General features: G+C 43.8%; 1 protein-coding gene across 13 annotated transcripts in view; it reads left to right on the top strand.

Annotated features, from left to right (window-relative positions):
• The first annotated feature begins 2,811 nt into the window (after positions 1–2,811).
• The window catches only part of LOC111842111 (ephrin type-A receptor 5), a 110,024-nt gene continuing 106,835 nt past the window's right edge, over positions 2,812–6,000 (top strand). For 10 of the 13 annotated variants that reach the window (XM_072714323.1, XM_072714320.1, XM_072714319.1 and 7 more), the window contains exon 1: positions 2,812–2,893. The gene's annotated coding sequence lies outside the window, so the exon portion shown is untranslated. The remainder of the gene's footprint in view (positions 2,894–6,000) is intronic. The other 3 variants (XM_072714324.1, XM_072714313.1, XM_072714326.1) reach the window with 3 other exon arrangements.

Below are 6,000 nucleotides of genomic sequence, written 5' to 3'. Positions count from 1 at the left end.
AGTGTCCAGTAACCCTGGTGCAACTGGGGGTTAAGGGTCTCACTCAAGGGCTCAATTGTCGCATCACTGCTGGTCGTGGGGTTTAAACTAACAACCTTCCGGTCATGGGCACTCCTAGTCCTAATCTGCAGGGCCACAAACCACCCGCAATAAATAGTAGAAAAACAAAGTTTCCGGGATGGTAAATAGATGTCAGACAGTTATCTTGACTGAGGTGCGTATGGCATCTGGCCATGATTAAACGCCTTCTGTGGTGTTTCAAGCGTAAGGTTATAATTGCCCGCCCGGGCTCCGATCCGCTCTCCCTCCCTTCATCCCTTTCTTGCTTTCTGTGAGTAGTTGCTTTGGTTTGACCGTTTGTCCTCACAATATAGAGCGAAACTGTGGGAACAGCGCGTCCAGTACTCCGCACAGGATATCAAGCCCTCGCCGGGGGACATGTATTAACCCCCATGGGGTTACTGGGTCCCTTCTCCAAAACCCGTTTAGATAATGGATTTAAAGCCGCAAACACACTAAACTCTCCCAGCTGTCTGTCTGATGGTGGAGCCATGTCTGTCCCACTTCTGGGTTTAACGTATTACACTTGATATATTGCGTAGATGATGGCGTGGGGGGGGGGATGAGAGTGTCAGCGCTTCTCAGAGGGGTGGACTGGTAGGCGGCGCAGCTGACCCATGGCCTAGGTCCCCTGCTGACATGCAAAACATTCATGAGGATTAAGGAGCTGACGTCAGGCATATTATGCAGACTCGTGACATGCTACTTTTATATCTCTCATTTTTATGTATACAATCTCATCATGGTGGGAGTCAACACGAGAAATATTTGGTGCAACATTTAAAATAATTTTGAAATGTAATAGTTTGCCCCAGGGCGCAGTGTACAGTTGTTCTGCCACTGGCTGCACAAGTCGGAAGTGTCCCTAAGATTTGCACCCGGATGGTTTTCAGATGATCTGCCACATGATGTTCCTGCTTCTCACTAAACCATATGTTAACCTTGTTCACTGCAATGCATGGCTCAGCGCTGGGGGGGGGGGGGGGGGGATTTCATAAAGGCCCTGTCATTAGGTTTATGCAACAAAACAGCACCATGGTGTCACGTCACTGGCAAGGATGAAGGCGAAGGCAGGCGTCGGGGAGGAACCAAAAGGGGCTTTATTACGGGAGACTACAATATGGACAGGGCAAATGAAATAGCCCACAAGGGGCTACAGTACAACGGGAAGAGGAGAAGTAGGCAGGAGCACAGGGCACACGCAGGAGCACAGGGCACACGCAGGAGCACATGCAGGTAGTGACATCAATGACCGAACTGAGGAGCACAGGACTGAAGGACACTTTATATAGGGAACATGAGGGAGCAGCCGAGAGGCACCTAGGGTAATCCACATGAGGGCTTTAAACAAGTAACAGGTGTGGCTCGTTAGAGAATGAGGGGGAAGGAACTGTGATGTTGATGGTATTTTATTATTATTCCCCTCACACTAGGTTGTGCCTCAAATCCGTGCGTGCCTAGTATGCATCTTCCTTCGTGCTGTGCCGGTTTCCTCCCGGTGATTCGGTATCTCTCAATCGGATGTGCGTTGCGGTGACCCTTCACTGCATATGTGCTTATGAGAAACTCATGGATTGCTGTTTCTTATTAAGTTTCTCGAAGGTTGTCCTGTTGAAGTGTATACGCTTCACCTACTTCGGATGAAAGCAAAGAAAATCTATTAGACGCCTTTAGGCGATGATTCAGTGCCGTTAAAAGCAATATACCTGTATCTGCAGCAGAATATAGGCACCGTAGCTTTATGATTTATTTTTTTACTTTCATGTCTTTATATCAACTTATTTATGGGTTTGTTGCCACAAAAAAAAAATGACTTGTTCTTGTAGCGGACACAGTGCTCGTTACTTACTGAAACCACAAAGATAATCCACTGCTGCATGACATTTTATATAGTAAAATGAATTATATCCTCCTGAGACCCAAGGAAAAAAGTGTCCTTCAATTTTAGGATATTTGTCTTTGGAGGAAATAAGACATCTTACAATTTAGATTTTTTCAAATTTATTTTTAATTTCACAGCATGTCCTCTTTAGCGCACAACAGGAATAAATACGTTTCCTAACATAAGTGAAAAGATAGATGCAAAAATAAAATGTCCACTACAATGGACATAAATGAATGGGTGGAGTCTCAGGAGGATATTCTAGTGCAAATTACTTATTAAACTGGCTCATTTGTCTGCTGGATATTGCTGTGGTCATTTCAGTCACATGTAATATACCGATTAATGAGGTGAGTGGCTAGTAGTGTCACCTCACACCTGGCTAGGGGTTAAGGTTGTCATAAGGTTCTCCATGGAAATGAACAGACAGTCCCCATAACGATCGATATGAATACAACCATGTGTCTGCCTGTGCAGGCACCCCATCCTGGGTTGTTCCTTCCTTTGCGCCTGTAGCTTCTGGGATAGGTTTCGGACCCCCACAACCATGCACAGGACAAGCAGGTACAGGAAATGGATGGACAATGATCAATGAAAAACCTTTCGGATGAATGGACTCAAAGTTTTATGTGCATTGTGGTGATCAGGACGTTAGGCGTATTTTAGAGGGGACCTTTAGCCCGCCCCCCAAAAAAAAACCAAACAAACTTTTTAGGCCCTCCAAATAAACGTCTATTTATTGGCTTAAGTTGTGAATAGTTTTTAATATTAGATATAGCAAAATGGTTAACAATACATACTGTAATCTATCCAAATGTCACATTGCTTCTCCAAATACACGCTGTCGGCTACCTTTAGGACCCGGGGGAAGGGACTGCACTATACCAGTATTTCAACGAAAAAGGCTAAGGTGGCAGCGGGCTGGGCTTCGGAAGGGAGACGTGAAAGGAGGTATGTTTTGAGACAACTTTCAGCTAAAACGGGAAATCTGTGCAGCTGTACAAAACCTGATAATGTGAAAAAGAAAACTACATTTTAAGACAGTACAGTAATGTTATAAAGTATACAGTAATGTTATAAAGAACACATTTTGCAAAAGCTTCTCATGTTACCTCAGGACGTCTAAAAATTTCCTTTGAAAAAAGACTTTGAAGAATAAACCAAAAGAACAACATATTATAGCTAAACCCACAAAGAATTTAATAAATATATACATTTCAAAAACATTCACCTTAAGTTTTAAAACCCAACAATAACACAGATTCCGTTGTGAATTTTACCTCCGACTACATCCCGCTTTCTTCAGTGCATTTAAAAGCGCGTCTCACGCACTGTAGTCTTTCCGTTGCTGGTAAGATTGAGTCTGGCTGAACTGCTTTCCTTTGTCACTGTAAATTAGAAAAAAAAAATCCATCCGCTGTTTATCTAAATCAACCCACCACAAAATATGTCTGTTACGTAAAGCTTGTATTTATTCATGGGGTTGCGCCCCCATAAGTTTCAAATCCTAGAGTCGGTGATTATGGTGGTGATTATGGGGACATTACTGGTGTAAATTCTACAAATAAATAAATAAATAAATCACATTTTCTTGCCTCAAGGACATGTCCCTAACAATATTATGGGAGTACCGTGTGTGTTTAGGCCGGGGAGAGGGAGGGGGGGGGGGTGGAAGCAAAATGCCCTAGACAAAAAATGCCTCAGATCCATACAACGTATAGTTACTTTGAAGATGAATGGTATAAATAAATAATTTTACAGCATGAGATTCCACTGTGTTACCTATTTAGCAAAATTATTGTAATGGTGCCACCTGGTGGATGGAACATAGTAATACAGGCAGTACACTGTGTTGCGTAAAAGAGGTGCAAACGACAGACAAGAGTTGAGAAGTGAGACTAAAAAAAAAAACACGACTCTGAGAAGTGTTCACATCCCCCAGTGACTGGGGAAAACAGGTTTGATGTTATTTGGTCTACAAGGCAGCTGTTGACAATGAATCATTTCTGTTCACTGGAGGCCATAGAAACCTCAAAGAGGAGAAATCCTAATTAGAGCCCTGCATATTTGAGGAAAGGCCCTGGAGAACATGCCTGAGGGTAGCAACTCACTAAGTGGTAATGTAGCTGCCTTTTGGTGGGGGGGGACAAGCCACACAATGTCAGAGAGCCTGAGTCAGCTCTCCTTTGCTGCAGAGATATAGTGTGGTTTGGGGTGTCCTAATAAGTACATGGGAGAGCATTAAGGGCTCTAGGTTGTGCAGAAAAGTTGGGGGAGGTTGTTTATGGCATGCCTGTATGGGAGCTGTGCCTCTCTCTGCACTCAATGCCATTAACTGGGTTGATCAGCAAGTAATTTTGAGACTGGGCTGTTGATCCCCTCACAATAATAGAAATTTTAGATTGCAACTCCATCGAGAGTTCATTAAACATCTCTGTGCCTGAACTAAATTGTTCTGGAGCTTCCAAAATGTCAAAAGTGGGGGGATGTGGTGCAGATGGCTGTTTGGGGGACCGGTCAAGGGGGGGTACTGGTGACTTTCAGCCTCAACGGACAACGCATCACATTTCCCTGCTGAGCCGCATGGAAGTATGGATCATAGTCACTCCCACAGCGGGCGAGTAATTAGCCCCTGTCTCCGGTGCCGTCCCAGTGCTAGGATGGGGGGGGCAGGGGGGTCGGTGCTTTGCTGCGGTCTGAGTGCAAAACGCTCAGCTGTCGGCGACGTGTTGATAGCAACTAAGGGAGACATTTTTTTCTCTTCTGCAGACATGATTATTTCCATCCTGTTTTTATCACATACGGTGAAATTGAACTTAATTAGATCCGGATTTTTCAAAAAGATCTTTCCGCCAGATATCATCTGGCAGCCGGATAGTTTATTTATTTTGACACACCTGTAGAAACTTGTGTGCAAGATGATCAGAGGGAGGTTGCCTGGCATTTTTAACCAGAAACAAAGAAAAGTGAAAGATGTCTGGCGTGGCTTTAACCGTTAGACATAGGGTACTATTTTGTTTAAATATGATCATTGTTTGTTTTTTTCCTAATCCGATCCTCGGGGATTCTCAGTCAGTCCATGTTCTTGCTCCTTCTGAGCCGCCTACCAGACCGTCCACATTTTTGCTCCTTTCTAGCTTCAGCAAAAATGTGGACTGTCTGTGGGTCCCTGATGATTGGACTGGGAAACACTCTTCTAAAGAACAGGATTTAAAATTGGTTTCCGCTTTTGGTCAGATATAGGATGTACATTTTTCTAAAATTACACTGCGTATGTTGAAGGTCATATTTAACAATCCTAGACATTTAGTACATTATTTACATTTTGCGATTGTTTTCGTAAGTGAGAGACTGCTGGTGACCTTTTCCGAGACTGTTACATATGAGAGCAGTTAGTCTCAAATTTGTCTCGTCTGCCTCCCAATGAGAACACACAGACATAATTCCTCTCTCCCCAAGCATCAGGGTCCCTTTTTTGCACCTTAAAATAATAAACCCTGTCACACATATTTCAGCTCGTTGTGCCAATACTGTTAAAGAAATAGCGCATGTTTTCTTCACTCTAATAAGGAATTTCAAATTTCTTTCATTATATCAATCGGTGTTCCCCAATCCAGTCCTTGGGGACCCACAGACAGTCCCTGTTTTTGCTCCCTCCCAGCTTGATTGGGAAACACAAATTTAAATGATTTAATATGGAAGGGCAGAGTGGTAGTGGTATAGCTTCTTGCCCCCGGGGTTGTGGGTTTGAGTCTTGCCCCAGCTCTCTTTGTGTCCAGTGTGCATGTTCTCCCTGTAGCTTTCCATCCACAGTCTAGAAACAAGCAATGCAACTTGATAAGTGTCTCAAAACTGTTCATACCATCTAATTCTGTGAGTGAGGTTGTGCCCTGCAATGGACTGTCTCCAGCTCCAGCATGTCTGCTGCCTTATGGCCTGTGCTTCCTGCAGACTCCTCAGGACCTTGCTTTGGGTGCACTGGTTCTGAAAGCCATATAGATTAATGCAGTGCTTACGCTGTAATGTCCCAGATTAATGGATTGTGGTTTTCTCAAGGA

The sequence above is a fragment of the Paramormyrops kingsleyae genome, chromosome 7 (genome assembly GCF_048594095.1).
Source record: "Paramormyrops kingsleyae isolate MSU_618 chromosome 7, PKINGS_0.4, whole genome shotgun sequence".
Classification (NCBI taxonomy): Eukaryota; Metazoa; Chordata; class Actinopteri; order Osteoglossiformes; family Mormyridae; genus Paramormyrops; species Paramormyrops kingsleyae.
This window is presented reverse-complemented; position numbering and strand designations above follow the sequence as displayed.